Genomic DNA, 14,309 nt, shown 5'->3' on the forward strand with positions numbered 1-14,309 from the left:
AGCCAGGCCCAGCCCAAATCTGGAGGGACCACAGTTGGGTAGGTGAGGTAAGGCGGTCATTGTACCAGGATAACTGCCAGGTTATCTTCATCCCTGGGAACCTGGTAAGAGACAAGAGGAAAGACCCACCGAACTGTGCTGGACAAAATCAGGGTGGCTTCCTGCAACAGGAAGTTCCCTTTATCTCTACCAAGTCACTTCTTTCCGGAAGCCTGTTTACACATCAATCCTGGAAGCTAAGTTTGTGAGATGGAAGGCCTGTGAGTTCTGCAATCAGACAAATTAGGCTTGAAACCCAGCTCAATGATTTCTCAACAATGTGGACTTAAGAGAATCAATATAAAGGCAGAGCTAAGAACATGTCCCGTAGGGTCCCACAGAGCTGTAATCAAGCACCAGCATTGCCCAGATGTCGTTGAGGATGCTGGCACAAATAATTTCATCTTTCCAAGTCTCAGTGTCCCCATTTGCAAAATAGGAAGGCTTAAAATACCTGCTTCACATGATTACCTGAGCTAAAGCAGTAACTTTTTACCACAGTGGCTGATAATCCAAAAAACAAAGTAATTTTTAGCTAATATTGCTGAGAAAGGTACTTAATTTCTTCATGCCTCAGTAAGCGTTAAAGTCCTCGGCACTTTGCTTGGTATATACTGAGTGCTCAGTGACTGTTAGCGGCTACCCCTATTATTATTATGTGCAGAGTCCCCAGACCCAGTGAACTGTCACAGTTTCTCCTAGACTAAGGGCTAGCCAGCAACGATGCATTAAAGTCACACATCCTTCTGCATTTCTACCAATGCTCCCCACCCCGCCCCTGGGAGCACTCGACTCCTTGTGCTGGGACAAAAGGGCATAGATTATTTCTGCAGGAGCAGCTGTGCTGAGGCATCACTCTGGTTAGAGATGACAGGGACACGCTAGCCATGGTTCCCTAAGTTACGGGAATTCAGATGCTGCGCACGACCTGGAGCTTGCGGCATGTGCTGTTAACTTTACGGTACAGCCATAATAGTAAGAACATTAGCGCATATTTATTTATAAAATGCCCACATCTGAACAGCCTGAAGAGCAGAAATAGAAGCCCTACTAAATTTTATAGAAACTACACAGGTTTCTATACGTGAGAATGTGAATATATGTGTAAGTGCACAAGAACAGAGATTAGGATGTAGGTAGGCTTAGCATAGAAATAACAGCAGCCCTGGGAATCATAACTGTGAATTTCTCCTTCCATTTCAATCATCTACCAGGATCAGCATTAGCAATGTTGCTTCCTTCTTGGTTTTCCAGTAGTCAGCAGCTCAAAGAAGAGAAAATACTACTGCGAAACGCAGCAGAGCTCAAATTCCCAGATTCACCAGTTTCTGGCTACATGACCTTGGCTGATCATTACAGTTTGGGAACTATCAGGTTCTTCAAATAATAACATGGACATAATAATACCTTGGTCTACTGTAGGAGCTACACACATCCTTGTAGACAAGAGCTACACTTGTCTCCTTTCCTCCATATGCCAAACTACAAAGGACAGGATTACAGACAACAAAGTTACAGACAATCTCCCAAATGACTATTTGTGAAGCTTATTTGGTAAAATCCTACAACTGGGGAGAGAGGAATATAGAAGCTGCCATCCCCCTGCCCGCCTGAGGCTCCACCGTCCTCAAGAGCTTGGACTCTGCCTCCTTTTCTCTAGCATGGGGCCTAGGACTGTGTAGCAGCTAAATCAAAATTTGGTTAAGGAATGCCCTGCTTGGCACAGCTCAGTGGATTGAGCATGGGCTGCGAACCAGGCATCGCAGGTTCGATTCCCAGTCAGGGCACATGTCTAGGTTGCAGGCCATGGCCCCCAGCAACCGCACATTGATGTTTCTCTCTCTCTCTCTCTCTTTCTCCCTCCCTTCCCTCTCTAAAAATAAATAAATAAAATCTTTAAAAAATGTGATTAAGGAAAACATGGATAAATGAATAAATCAACAGAGTCCTCAACCAATCATTTATTTCAGAGAGGAGCAGCAGGCTTCCCGGGATCTTTCCAAAGGAGAAGGAGCCACAGCCCACTCTTTACCTTGTAGGTGTAGAAAATGGGGTAGGCATGAAATGCAGCCGAGGTATGATTTTGTTTCAAAATGAAATGACAACAGCTACCAGCATTCAATACTTTTCTGTGCTGTGTCCTGGACTCTGCTTTATATGAAATGATCTCCTCTCATCCTTATAACACCCGGTGATGGAGTTGCTTTTACTACATCCATGTTACAGAGGAGAAAACTGAGTGCCTATGAATGACAACACCTGCCTATGATCACAGAATTAGTAAATGTTGAACCCAGAAGGGCTGACCCTAGATTTCAGCTTCCGAAACTCTGCCACCCTGCCTCCCATGTGACAGCCTTCTGACCCAGAACAGGAAACCTCCCAATGTAGCTAACTCTCCAATACGGCTGGGCAGAGGGAATGGAAACAGAAACAGACACGGCCCCATCCTCATGAACAGGTCAGTCTAGTGGGGGTGCAACTTCACAGATGTGGATCTATCATTTGTGAAGATACTGTTTACATTCAGATTCTTCATGCTAGGATGGAGAACAGGGTGGAAATAAAAATGTACCACAAGGAACGCTTTTACAAAGGGACAGTTAAGCTCAGTCCTGATGGTGGAAAGGAAGGGTGTTCCAAGCAGCAGGATGGGTATTCCAGGGTGGGAGAGGTGGAAAGAGTGATGGCTGACATGAGATGAGTCTGGACCGGGGCCAGGATCTTGCCATGGTCTGAATGCCAAGTCAAGGAGTTCGCTCTTAACCAGAAGAGAGCAGGGGGAGCAGTGCAGGGGGCTGAAAAGGAGGGGGCCTGATGAAGTTATGAATGGTGATTGCTCCTACCAGTGTGGTGGTGAGGAGCAAGCGGTGGCCTGACTTGACTGTGGTGGCCACACTGGGGATGAAGATAAACCATCAAATGCAAGGTGCATTTGGAGGTAGAGTTGCTGGTTTGTGATGGGCCGGATCATCAGGAAGTGGAAAGGGAAGGAGTTAAGTAGTGCTTCGACATGTACACCCAAACTCTTCTCCCAGGCAGAATTTCTCCAATGGGCCAGCTCATTACCACAGAGAAGTGCAGAGAGACACACAAAATCTCCTAGTAAGAGGAGTCATGTCCTTCGTAATTCAGGGCTGAAGACACTTCCCACTCTCTTCTCCATTTTCATTATTCATTTATCATCCAGCTGTTCATTATTTTATTGAAAAGCATTTACGAGTCCCTGTATTCCCTGTACGGGCTGAACTGTGCAAGGCACAGCACATCCGGGGAAGACAAGTTCATGAGAGGTGTGTCCTTGGTTCATAGGTGGGACTGGGGCCATGGAGTGCTGGAACTGGTTCCTACTGGCTCACTAGAGCGAACTGTTCAATATTTAGGGCTGTTCCAACGCAGTTGTTAAAGCCAGTGGCTTGACCATGAACATGGTAGGAGAATTTATACCAAGGAAATTGGAAAACACTACACATAAGGCTTTTTACCTTTTCCCCCCAGACAGCCAGCTTGCTATCGTACCCTGGGTTGGATCAAGTTACCTCAATGGGGCAGAGTGTCTGATGGTTTCTCTTCAAAGCTCAGAGAAGTCAGAAGTACGTGCAGGAACCTAGGTCACAGTTCCAACTGCTCACCGATTCTTCTTTAGAAACTCTAAGAATTTCAGGGCCAGGTGGCAGAGGTTGGGGTCAGACAGACCTGGGTTTGTGTTGGATCCAGATCAGGCAAGTTCCTTGAGTGTTCTGACCCTCATTCCCCTGCATATAAAAGGGCAATATTGCACACACACTATGATGCTTATAAGTGCTTTGCATAGTGCCTGGTACTTAGCAAGCATTCACTGAATTATATGTGTTATTATAATTGCTCTTCTTCTCCTTATTATTTTCTAGTCCACCCTGTCACCCCATTTTACTCTTGATTATCCTTAGTAGCATCCAGCTGTTCCTTGCTTACGTCCTAGAACAGGGATTTCACCTGCAATGCAACCCATTCCATCTCTAGTCAGCCCTGGGTATGAGAGAGGTCTTTCTTAACCTTATACAGAAAACAGTACACTGTACCAATAGTCTTTATGTATCTAATAGTGTGCGGTACACAAATTTGCTACAAGCACATTAAATTACTCAAGCAGTCAATGATGCAATGTAAGTTGTGTTTATTGATGCACTTATACAAAGAGAACACTGGCTCCGGAAGTGGAAGACCCACGTTTACATTCCAGCTCAACACTTACTAGCTGTGTGACTTCAGAGAACTAATGTAACCTCTCTTGGCCTTAATGGCCTCTTTTGTATATCGGTACTCTGGAGATTGTTGTCAAAGATTAAGTTAATTAACCCTGACTAGTGCTGCTCAGTGGGTGGGGCATCAACCCAAAAACCGAAAAGTTGCCAGTTCGATTCCCAGTCAGGGCAGAAACCTGGGTTATGGGCCAGGTCTCCGGTTGGGAGTGTGTGAGAGGCAACCGATCGATGTTTCTCTTACACATCAATGTTTCTCTCCCTCTCTTTCTCCATCCCTTCCCCTCTCTAAAAATAAGTAAAGTCCTTTAAAAAATTAAATAAATTAATATGCTCTCCCTGCTTAGAATAGCATCTGAAAAATAAAAGCTAAAAATGCCTCATGGTACAGCCAGAGGAGGTAACATTGTTTCTGAGAGTCCCTGGCTTGCTTTGTGATGGGTGCTGTGGGCATCAAGAGATGAATCTGAAGCACACAATCAGCCATGCATGGCCAAGTACTTCAGTGGCTGATGCCATTTTTAAAGGAAGAAGCTAAGGTCCAGGGTGACAACCCATTTGCCCAAAAGAAGTACGTGTTTTGTGCATAGTAAGTGTCATCAGGGTCCAAAACTCAGAGTCACTGCAGCTCAGCATTAGAACCTACTCTCCCCATTCCCTCACCTGCATAATGAGGACAAGAGCCGCCCCTGCCTCCTAGGTGGCTGTGGGGATCCCACGGAGTAGCATTCATAATGTCCGTGACACAGGGTCTGGCGCACGGTAGGTGCTCGACCAGTTATTAGCTTGAGAATAAATACATGTGACTTCTGCTGAGTCCCCGGAGCAGCGTGGTATTAGAACAGCCCATATCCATGTGTATTACTTTCCTCAGCTGTACCCTCCCTTTTACAAAGCATTAATTCTTGCTTACTCAAATTCAGCCCAATTCCAATTCAATTTATTCTTCTGCTATCTTTATGGAAAAATAGGCCCTCCAAAATCTGCCTTGCTGATTTGTCGTCTAGTTGTATTATTTAAAAATTTACATAGACTCATTGGGGAGAAGCCGCCTGTCTGTTTCTAGGTGGTAGCTTTGCACACAGATAATTTAAAAGCATCTTAAGGGTCCAGCTTAAGTCCTTGACATGCAGAAGGGAGTCAAGTGGGTAAATCCCGAAGTTAGTGGGAGGCTGTAAATCGTGTGTTACAAATGCACATGATGTGATTTGTCGTATAAATTGTTAATGCCGGGCAGGGCTGCGGCTTGTTTACATTCTCCGTACGAGGAAATAAATACTGTCCTTTTCGAACTTTCAACAGGAGAATGAAGAGGGAGAGAAGACCTGTTCAGTCTTCAGAGTTCTCACCCCTGGGCAAGGGGAGAAGGAAGAAGGAAGAGAGGAGGAAAGCAAACATTTGAAAACCTACTCTGTGTCACGTAGTATACTCTTTTTTTTTTACTCTCATTATTTTGCTTAAACCTCATTACAATATTGCTAGTAGTTCTACAGAGCAAAGACAAGGGCTCAGGGAGGCTGCATTACCTGCCCAAGGCCATGTAGCTGGCTAAGTGGTAGACCCCGGACTTGAAGCCAGGTCGGAGTTCAAAGGATGAGCCCTCTTTCATGCAGCACATGGAACCACACAGAGCAAGGAGTTGGCCCTACAGTGAGGCTGCTGAGTGTCCAGCCTACCTCTAGCACCATGTCTGTGGATTTGTCAGGGTGCCCATCACCTCTGCCTCCCTGCTGACCCAGTCACCATTAGAGCATCCTCTCACCTTGGGTAACCACAGGGTCACCGCTGCCTCTGGACAGCCGCTCCCAAACCACTCCGCAACACCCAGCGCCTCAAAGGGAGCTCTCAAGAGCACCTCCACATTACTGAGCAGGCGCAGCTTTGCTTGCTCCCTGGCTCGGAATCCCTTCTCAGGTGACTTGTTGAAAATACAGTCTTTGGGCCCTGCACAACACCTACGAAATGAGAAATATGATTTTAAACACCCTCCCCCCCCAATAAACTGTTAACCATTGTCCCTGCAGATGGCAACTCAGAGAACGGGTGCTCAAAAACCACGAGCAAGGAGCCATATATTCAGCGGAATCTATGCACAGGCCCCATGCGTGCTCCGCGGTGCCTGCGGATGGATGCTGATGCCGCGGAGCGGTGGCGGTGCTGTGTGTGGGTGCACACACGCTCACACGCACACTCTTCCAGCACGCCGCACAGAAATACTGAAGATGTATTTCTTTAAAATTGACTCCATACAGGATATTTATGTGTAGTGAATGCAATACTACTCCTATTTCTCATATATAACAGGTTAATTAGGCTTGTGGGTGAGACTGGAAACTTAATTTTTATTCATAGCCCTATCGATTTGCAGGACGACGATGGATTCAGAAAACTTTGGAGGAACTAGCCTTGGCTCCAAACCACCACGTTTACTCTGCCCCACCTCGGGCACACCCCGGAGTAGAGGGTAAGTAGAACGCTGTGTTCAGCCTCAGGCGCTAACCCACCCTACTCTATTCTCTTATTCCGTGAGCATTCTAGATAAGAACAATTGTTACAAAATAACCTTGACACCCAACCACATGAACCGAAGATTTTCATTATAAACTTGCTAGGTCGGGCACAGCTCTAATTCAAATATATCATATGGTAAGTCCCATACTAGAACTATTCATAGAAATAACCACAGCTTATAACCTCTCACCCTGAAAGTGTATTTCTTCAGTGCCAAGAACCTTTCTGGGAGTGTCGGGGCACCTGGTGGGCATCTCCATAACTCAGTGATGGCTTTGATTCACTAGGGAGGAAGGTCAAGTTCTGTGGGCTAAGCCTGGGAACTTTGCCCCTGTTTACCTGTTTGGTTTTATGAGGAAGCACATGTTGTGTGCCTAAAGATCTTAACAACAAATTTCTGGCCACTCAGTGGGCTCCTAGGTTGGGCTTCTAGAGGTTGTAGCAAAGACCTACAGGTGTTGTGAGCCAGAGGACCACAGGAGCCAGATAAAAAGGCAGCGCTAGTGGAGAGCTATAAATAGCATGCCCATGACCCTAACAAGCGCTTCTCTCCACTGGGGCTGCTCCAACAGCTTTCTCTTTTCGGAGACATGAAAGCAGCTGAAAGCATTGTTTTCCCGAGGGCTTTTCGACCGCCCTGAGCGTGTGGAGGGACTTTGCTGTTTCTAATTATCTCCCTTTATGTTCAGGCCGAGACTTGTTAATACAATAAGCTGGTGTTTCCAGAATGCACTCGCAACGCACAAACATCTCAAGGTGTTTTACAAGCAGAAGATCGTGTTAAATCAAATCAAATTCCGATTAAAGAGTAACAGCAATGTTACAGAACCATTGTCACAGTCCCGCCAGGGCCACTGGGACAGCCGGTGTTTCCTCCGAGCTGCCGGGGTCCAGCTCCTGTCCAGATTATTATTTTGAAATCTTGTGGGCAAAACAATCGTTGCCTGAGTTCAAGATCACAGGACATGAACATTGGAAAGATGTTAAAGATCATTCTAGCTGAACCGTGTTGTTTCAAATGGGGAAACTGAAGTCGAGAGAGAGAAAGGGTGCTCCTGTATCACCCAACAGCAAGACTCCAGGCTCCTCGAGATGTCCCCAAGCGCCCCTGTCATTGACACAGGAGCCCCATCTGGCTGCTTTCCAACACCTGTGACCATTTTCTCCGCTTTCCACTTACCACGGACTCGATCACAGCCCCCACCCCAAAGACATGCCCATCTGGAACCTCAGATTGTAACCTCATTTGGAAAAAGGGTGTTTGCAGCTGTATCTCAATACATCTTGCTCAGGATCTCGAGATGAGAGCATCCTGGATTTCGGGCAGGCTCTAGGTCCAGTGACTTGGGTCCTAACGAGAGAAAGTCAAAGGGAGATTTGAGACCTTCAGTGGGGAAGCCCGTGTGAAGACAGAGGCAGAGATGGGGTGATGCATCTACAAGACACAGTAGGAAGGACCAAGAATTGCCAGCAGCTGCCAGCCGGCAGCAGCAAGCGGAGAAGCATGGGACAGATTCTGCCTCGGCTTCCAGAAGACACTGGCTCTGCCAACACCTTGAAGTTGGACTTCGGCCTCCAGAACTGGGAGAGAGTAAGTCTCTGTTGCTTTCAGCCTCCACGTTTGCTGTAATTTGTTACAGCGACCACAGGAAACTAGTATTCGCCTCTTCCTGGAATGTCCTTGTTCACCTCTTCCACGTGGTGAGGACCCACTTTTCTTTTAAGGCTCACCTTCAATATTCCCGCCAGGCTGTGTGTGAGCCTTTCTAACTGAGCCCCCGGCCAGAATCAATCCCAGCTTCCTTGGTGCCCCTAAGTGTGTTTGCCCCTGAAGTTTGCCTCGGCATCTGTTTCCCATTATTTTAATTGCTTGTCCCTGTGCCCAATCAGATGCTGGGTTCATCTCCAGCATAGACATAGGGATTCCGTTTTGGGCCCCAGGACCCATCGCGCCCATACAAGGAATGTCTGTGGGATTAATGTGAACCGAAATGAAAAATGTAATGTTCCAACGACAGAAACCCATGACCACTGAATCTCCAGGCCTGTCTACTAACCTCCCCCTCCCCTCACTTAAAGTCTATTAAATCACAAACTTACAGGGTTTTCAGGCCCAGACACGAGGCAGTATAATGTCATACATGCACCAGCTTTGGGCTCGAACATACCTAAGTGCATGCCCTGATTCTATCACTTTCTCATGAGCAAACATCTCTGAACGTCAGAGCCCTCATCTTTAAAATGGAAATAAAAAAGATTAAATGAGTTCACACAATTAATATGGACAATAACTCCTTTCACACCATAATGCTACATTCCCATTTTACAGATTCAGACCTTAAATATAAAGGATATGAATTGTTCAGGGTGTCACAGGCAGCAAGTGCCACTGGAGGACTTGAACTTAGGACTATTCAAGTTCATCTATTGAATGATACATGATACAGAACCCCAGAGTCTCTGCCACCCAACAAGATCCCCCCAATCTATTTGCTGAGTGATAACATTTTTTTCTATTGTTTCCAGAATGAAGCATCCCCAGAAGAGCACCCAGCCTTGAATTTATTGTGTTGCCGCCGTCAGGCTCACTGGGAGTCCTCTAGATTGTATCTAATACAGTCTCTCGAGTCTCAGCTGGTTTGAGACACTGTGAATTGTGATGCCGTGAGTATGAAAACAAATGCCTTCTGCCCAAACCAACATCTTTCAATTACAGATTATTCTCTCTATTTGTAAGCATTTTCCTTTGGATACAGACAACCTGCAGTCTGGCGCTAGTTAGAGTTGAGAAGAACAGCGAGAACGAGCATAGGGAGAGGGAGACATGGGGGAAGAGGACCCAGGGAGACGGGAAGGATAAAGACAGTAAAATCACCAGCGTGAACAGATGCTTGGGGCTCATCTAGTTCAGAGCCCCGGTAGCACTGTTCTGGGGGCCCGGTCCTCGTGGATCTATGGGCTGGCGTCCAAATCGAAACTGGCTCCTGGAGTTCTGAAATATGACAATACAGACACAGTCCAACTTTTTTTTTAAACAATGGATGAAACTAAGGTACAGAGAAGTTAAATGGCTTCATCAGGCCGTCAGCAAGGTAACGGCAGAAGCAGGGACTCTGACTGCTAATCCAGTGCTCTGCAGCCTACAGAAGGTTAGGGATCCCAGTAAAAATCTGGCGGTGGGGACAAGAGGAATTTTGCAGGGAAGGCAAAACAGAGTTGAGACTTAAAAACAAAGAAAATGACAGAAGAAAGAACTCGAGAGATGGATGTAGGAAAAGAACACCTCTACAAAGGAGAAGGACAGAGAGGGAGAACAGGAAGACAGGCAATGCAGGTGTGAGAACAAAGAGGAAGTCAAAGACAATAGATATCACGCAGCCAATCACAGAAAGGAGGCAACCGCAGAAAGAAAAGGACTGGGTTAGGCAGCTGTTTAGACAACTCTCTGACGAAGGGGCTTTAATGCACCCCCACTGCTTGTATCCAGGAAGTGCTTGCTCCCCCCCACCCCCGCCCCCATCCTTCTGTGACTGGGCCTGGCTGACCTTGGCTACCACACCCCCAGCCCAACTTTCTGCCTCCAGGAGTGCCTACCGACTGGACGGGCATTTCTCTTCACTCCACTCCTGGACATCGCTAGGTTCGTCTCAGCTAAGGCTCCAAGATCTCCTCTCCTTCAGGAAATCCTTCTCTCCCCTCTTCCTCTTGTGCACCCTCCATCCCAGACCGGGTTGGAAGGCTCTTCTCTGTATTGCAATGACACCCCCTACGCCCATTGTATTATTTATCACACAGAACTTTAAATCTCTGTTTTAATGTCATCCTCCTTCTCCCAGTGGGCTGTAAATTTTCCAGGGCCATGAACTAGGCTTGAGTCATAGCATATCTCCAGCACCTACCACAGAGGAAAACATGTATTCCACTCCCAACGCATGACTAATGAAGGCACGACTGAGGAATGCATGATTGGAAAAGGCGCTCCTCCTGGAGGAGTGAAAAATTATGTCTACAACCACTGGGGGGCGCTCCTGGGTAACTCCAGCAGTAGACCCTGGGGGGAGCAGATGGAGCCGAAATTCTCTCTTCCAGACACTTCCGCAAAACACAGAAGGCAAGAGTAATTCAAAACTGGAGAGATCCTTCCAGGCGTTACCAGGTGAGGCTAAGGATGGAACAAAGCCTGCCCTGGTGGATTGAAGACCAAAATGAAAGTTAGAAGCCCTGAACTCTGGTCTGTAGATACGGTTAGCTTGGTGGCCTGGGGAAGTCACGTACCAGCTAAGACCAGGTGGTGGCCTTTGTTATCGCTGGCCCTCGCCTGCCAGGAATAGCAGGATGAATGAGCAATAAAGCATTCTGATCTATTAGGGAAAAAGTACCTTAATAAGAGGAGTGAGGTTATCTCAGCTTCTTATGCTAATTGGCTACATTTACTGTATCCCTACGACGGCAACCACAGCTGCAGACATGGGCAGCACAGGTGCCAGCAAGTCATCGCCCCTGGTCCCTGGTTTCTAGATGGGCGCACAGACAGACAGGACTGACCATGACTGGAAAAAGGAGACAAAGACTCAGCGATAAAAGAGACACAGGTAACACGCCATGGTGACATTTTGTCTGGAGGGATCAGCCTCAGAAAGGTGGTGACATTAACGCCAACCAGGCCCAGAGGACAGTGAGGTTTTGCTGGACAGAACTGGTGACATGGCACTCCAGGCTGATGGAACAACACCAGCCAACAGGCGCAGGGCATCTTTGTGGATGTTTGAGCAGAAGAGGGAACCGAAGTCAAGGTGAGAGAGGCAGGTTTGGCTGATGTTAACTACAGGTAACAGCAGTAGGAACAGAAGTAGCCACGGCAGGTGGAAATGGCTGCAGCTGTTACGCTCCACTGCCCTGGGGGCGGAGTCAAGAACTATGCTGGGGTCTGTGTGTACAACACCCCACTGAGTTCTCAGTAATTCTATGCACACACATGCATGTATGCATACATCTATACTTGCATACATATGTAGGTATATGTATATCTAGCAATATGTCATTTTCATTTCCATTTGATAAGAGGAGAAAATGAAACACAGGTGGGTGAAGTAACATGTCCAAGGTAACAGACAGTGAAGCCCAAATCTGCAAGCAGGTCTGTCCATCTCCAAAGGCAACAATTCCGAGCGCTGTGCTACACATCGCCCAGTGGCAGGCTGAGAGTGAAGAGTTTATCACAAGGGCCAAGAGGGAGACATCAAAGGTGTCTGAGTGAAGAACACAACCTGACAGTTGCTTTCAGAAGATGCCTCTGGTGTCCCTTGTACTCTCTCAGCTTTCCTAGGGTGACTCCTACCCTCCTCTGCCTAAGGAAGCCCCTGCTGAGATGCGGAGGGGCAGACATGGTCCATGGGCAGCAGCCCCAAGTCTCCCAGAGCAGCGAGCACAGGATGATGGGCCCAGCCCCTCTGAGGCATGCTCCAGCCTCCCCGCTGGGGCTGGGGATGTGATTTATCGGAGCAGTAGGTCCAAGGAGCCCGCAGTCCAAGGCTGCCAGCCCAGGCTGGGGTTTTTAATTAGCTGAGAGAGGGAGGAGTCAAGCCCTCTCACATGGAAAAGAGGAGAGACATCAAGAAGGCTCATAAATCCAGAAACAAGGATCCTTGGCCTGGAGTCTGGCAGTGGGGGGAGGGGTGGGCACACTGTTGATCATTTTTTTCCCCCTCTTGTGATCCCCCTTGCTTTCTGGTACAGATGCTACAGAGAGGATAGGAAGCCACGGCACTCTTTACACAGGAATCCCTCTGGACGCCCCTGTTTCGAGCCTGGCAATGTGACCAAAAGTCAGGGACCCTCATTCCTAGTTTCACTTCTATGACCAAGTTGCTGTGCAATTGGAGGCAAACTACGACAGAAGAGCTCACAGGCTTTGGCGTCAGACATGAGCTTCAATCTCTATTCTATGATCCTTACTAAACCTGGGACTTAGGCAAGGTGCATTTCCTCTCCGTGCCTCAGTTTCCCCATCTACAGAAAGAGACATGGTGCTGCAAAGGTTGAATGAGACAGCACACGCAATGTGCCTGACTCACAATGGATGCTCAGTACAGAACCGCTATTGCTAAACTTCTTCTCCTCCCCCAGGCTGCAGTTTCCCCACAGGTACAATGCAAAGTTGCGCTACATGACTTACTAGAGCTTTTCTAGCACTGATTACTGCTGGATATTATTAGCTGAATATGAGAAGACTTGGGTGTGGGCAGAAACGATATTATTTCCATATCCAAATCCAGGGTGGGGGGCTCACTTAGGAAGGAGGTTGCAAGTTTGCTCTTTGAGGGTGTCCAGGAGGCAGGACTGGGCTAAGACTGGATAAAAATCTTCAGGGATGCGCACTGCATGCCAATGTAAGCAAGACAACTCTGAGAGTCAGAGCTATTGTCTGCCTAGATAGTGAATGAGCTTCCCATGTCTGGAGGAAAGCAAGTAGAACCAGGACAATGGTCTGGGGCAGATGTTCTGAATGAAATGTAAACATTGGATAGGATGCCCGAGTTTTTCCTTTAAGGATGTTAAGTGCTGAAAATGTCCTAATGCTTAGGTGTCTTATTAACTTACTCTATAGTTTCTCATTGAATTCTCACACCCCAGAGAGGGAGGGGGCATTAAGTCCCTACCTTACAGATAGGAACCTCGAGATGCAGAGAGTTAAGTCGTGTGCTCAAAGAGAAGGGACAGGACCCCTGTGACTGAAACTCACAAGCCCCTTACTTTGTGTGGCACAGCTGGCCTCCCATCTCTGATTCCACACCTGATGGCAGAGCCCCAGCCTGACTCACACTGATGGCAGCTGTCCTTTCCTCCCTCCCCAACCCGTCTCTGTCCCCTGCCTGCTCCCCCACATGCATTTACGTGGGGCTGCCTGGTAACAAACGGCTCGGCTCCTTACCATGCGGAAGGCGACAGCCGGGCGATTAGTAAAATTTGTTACCAGTGTGTCTCCGAACAAAATTAAATTAAAAGTGCAGCTTTGCTGTCAAGATAAGGGCCAAGCTTCTGAGATAATTTTTCACTCTCAAACACTCAATTACCCAGTGAGTCTGGATCAGATATAATCAAAGGGGGGAAAAAGAAGAAACAGAAAGAGGGGGCAGGAGAGAGAGAGAGAGAGAGGGAGAGGGAGGGGAGAGGGAGAGGGAGAGCGAGAGAGAGAGAGAGAGAGAGAGAGAGAGAGAGAGAGAGAGAGAGAGAGAGAGAGAACCTCCAGAAAAGAGTTGTTATCCTGTCTCTGGCTAGGGACCTTAAGGAGGCTGTTGCCATGGTGATGGGGCTGGACCACTTCAGGCAGGTGGGTGGGTGTGGCCTCTGACTATATCCTGTAATAAAAAAGATGCTCTTCCTCCCCACTGCCCCTGCCTTAGGCCAGATGGTGTCATTTTTCACCTGAATTATTACATCCTTCTCCTAACTGGTCTCCCTCACCCCACTCTCGTCCCCCTCCATCCCGGCTTCCATGAAAGCTAGAGTGACCCTTCT

General features: G+C 47.6%; 1 protein-coding gene across 2 annotated transcripts in view; it reads right to left on the minus strand.

Annotated features, from left to right (window-relative positions):
• ASTN2 (astrotactin 2) overlaps positions 1-14,309 on the minus strand; it is an 821,211-nt gene that overhangs the window by 507,451 nt on the left and 299,451 nt on the right. The gene's annotated exons all lie outside the window — the stretch shown is intronic.

Source organism: Phyllostomus hastatus, unplaced genomic scaffold, assembly GCF_019186645.2.
Source record: "Phyllostomus hastatus isolate PE091 unplaced genomic scaffold, TTU_PhHast_1.1 phas_contig_34, whole genome shotgun sequence".
Lineage (NCBI taxonomy): Eukaryota > Metazoa > Chordata > Mammalia > Chiroptera > Phyllostomidae > Phyllostomus > Phyllostomus hastatus.